This window comes from Channa argus, chromosome 1 (assembly GCF_033026475.1).
Source record: "Channa argus isolate prfri chromosome 1, Channa argus male v1.0, whole genome shotgun sequence".
In the NCBI taxonomy this organism is placed as follows: Eukaryota; Metazoa; Chordata; class Actinopteri; order Anabantiformes; family Channidae; genus Channa; species Channa argus.
In genome coordinates this window covers 29832401-29834900 of record NC_090197.1, presented here as the reverse complement: position 1 = coordinate 29834900, position 2500 = coordinate 29832401, and the positions used below count along the sequence as shown (strand labels likewise).

The window sequence follows — 2500 nt, the reverse complement described above, 5'->3', positions numbered from 1 at the left end:
GTATGGCCACAGTGTCCTGAACTTGACCGCAATTCAGCCAGGTAGGTGTCTGGTTAACCCGTGTTGACGATGCGCCCATCCTGTCAGAGACCTTTTAAAAGGTGTCTTAGACTTTCAAAGATGTTTTATAGACTTCACCTGCAACTCCCCAGACTGGTGTGGCACTTTCAAAGATATTGTTGAGGTCTTTAGAAATGTTGAAAGATTTCTTCTGACAAGCATAGATTGTTGACTTTGGTGATTTGTGACTCTGGTTAACCCGTGTTGACTATGCGCCCATCCTGTCTTCAAAAATGTTGGAAAATGGTGAAAGAGTTATTGGAGAATTCCAGGAAGTCCTCCAAGAGATTGGGAACGTCTTTCAAAGATAAAAGATTTCTTCCGACAAGCATTAATTGTTGACTTTGATGACTTGCTGTCACCAGCCTTGGTGGAATGTGGAACCATGTGGACCGCCCAGATTAGAATGACATGCCGCCTCTTTTGTTTGCACCATGACCAAAGGGCCGTTTCACCCGAGGGAGGTTTAAAAAGCGCCCGTCACCTCAGAGCTGCTGTGCTTGCTCAGGCAGCACATATGACAAATTGGATACGATACAGAGAAGATTAGCATGGCCCCTGCGCAAGGATGACACGCAAATTCGTGAAGCGTTTCCACATTTTGATATGGACACAGTGTCCTAAACTTGACTGCAATTGAGGCAGGTAGGTGTCTGGTTAACCCGTGTTGACTATGCGCCCATCCTGTCTTCAAAAATGTTGGGAAATGGTGAAAGAGTTATTGGAGAATTCCAGGAAGTCCTCCGAGAGATTGGGATCGTCTTTCAAAGATAAAAGATTTCTTCCGACAAGCATTAATTGTTGACTTTGATGACTTGCTGTCACAAGCCTTGGTGGAATGTGGAACCACGTGGACCGCCCAGATTAGAATGAGATGCTGCCTCTTTTGTTTGCACCATGACCAAAGGGCCGTTTCACCCGAAGGAAGTGTAAAAGGCGCCGTTCACCTTAGAGCTGCTGTGCTTGCTCAGGCAGCACATATGACAAATTGGATACGATACAGAGAAGATTAGCATGGCCCCTGCGCAAGGATGACACGCAAATTCGTGAAGCGTTTCCACATTTTGATATGGACACAGTGTCCCAAACTTGACCGCAATTCAGGCAGATAAGTGTCTGGTTAACCTGTGTTGACTATGCGCCCATCCTGTCAGATACCTTTTTAAAGGTGTCTTAGACTTTCAAAGATATTTTATACACTTCCCCTGCAACTCCCCAGAATTCTGTGGCACTTTCAAAGACGTTGTTGAGTTCTTTAGAAATGTTGAAAGATTTGTTCTGACAAGCAGAGAATGTTGACTTTGGTGACTTGCTGTCATCAGCAAGTCGTCTGAGAGATTGAGAATGTCGGCACTGCGCGTATTAGTGGGTACAGAGTCATCTCCGGCCCCTTCCCGATTCGTACTGTTAGCCGACATGCTGGCAGAGAAAGTAGGGATTGCAGCTGCTCTACAGAAAAAGCCTTTCTTGAAGAAGTTTCTAAACCCTGAGGATTGCATCAACCCTATCCAGTCTTTGCGTACAAAAAGGAACGCATAGACTGGAAGCTGCGAAGAGGATCCGGCCAGGCATGCACAGTGGGCACCGCCCAGATTAGAATGAGATGCCGCCTCGTTTGTCTGCACCATGACCAAAGGGCCGTTTCACCCGAGGGAGGTTTAAAAAGCGCCCGTCACCTCAGAGCTGCTGTGCTTGCTCAGGCAGCACATATGACAAATTGGATACGATACAGAGAAGATTAGCATGGCCCCTGCGCAAGGATGACACGCAAATTCGTGAAGCGTTTCCACATTTTGATATGGACACAGTGTCCTAAACTTGACCGCAATTCAGGCAGGTAGGTGTCTGGTTAACCCGTGTTGACTATTCGCCCATCCTGTCAGAGACCTTTTAAAAGGTGTTTTAGACTGCGCCCATCCTGTCTTCAAAAATGTTGGGAAATGGTGAAAGAGTTATTGGAGAATTCCAGGAACTTGACCACAATTCAGGCGAGCAAGTGTCTAGTTAACCTGTGTTGACTTTGCGCCCATCCTGTCAGAGCCCTCCTAAAAGCTGTCTGAGACTTTCAAATATTTTTGTTAGACTTCCACTGTAACTCCCCAGACAATTCAGGCGGGCAAGTGTCTGGTTAACCCGTGTTGACTTTGCGCCCATCCTGTCAGAACCCTTTTAAATGCTGCCTGAGACTTTCAAAGATTTTGTTAGACTTCCACTGCAACTCCCTAGACAAAAGGGAGCACATAGTCTGGAACCTGCGACGAGGCTCTGGCCAGACATGCACAGTGGGCACCACCCAGGTTAGAATGAGATGCCACCTCTTTTGTCTGCACCATGACCAAATGGCCGTTTCACCCGAGGGAGGTTTAAAAAGCGCCAGTCACCTTAGAGCTGCTGTGCTTGCTCAGGCAGCACATATGACAAATTGGATACGATACAGAGA

The 2500-nt window shown here is 46.9% G+C and overlaps 4 non-coding genes across 4 annotated transcripts in view; all 4 read left to right on the top strand.

The window, feature by feature from the left end:
- Positions 1-556: 556 nt before the first annotated feature.
- Positions 557-663, top strand: LOC137103529 (U6 spliceosomal RNA). Its single transcript, XR_010911531.1, has one exon. It is a non-coding gene; the product is annotated as a U6 spliceosomal RNA (small nuclear RNA).
- Positions 664-1019: 356 nt separating this feature from the next.
- LOC137103482 (U6 spliceosomal RNA) lies at positions 1020-1126 on the top strand. The gene has a single exon (XR_010911520.1). It is a non-coding gene; the product is annotated as a U6 spliceosomal RNA (small nuclear RNA).
- A 622-nt stretch (positions 1127-1748) lies between these two features.
- On the top strand, positions 1749-1855 carry LOC137103442 (U6 spliceosomal RNA). Its single transcript, XR_010911505.1, has one exon. It is a non-coding gene; the product is annotated as a U6 spliceosomal RNA (small nuclear RNA).
- A 598-nt stretch (positions 1856-2453) lies between these two features.
- LOC137103367 (U6 spliceosomal RNA) overlaps positions 2454-2500 on the top strand; it is a 107-nt gene continuing 60 nt past the window's right edge. Inside the window, exon 1 of the small nuclear RNA XR_010911478.1 lies at positions 2454-2500. This exon is cut by the window's right edge and continues 60 nt beyond it. This is a non-coding gene — a small nuclear RNA (U6 spliceosomal RNA).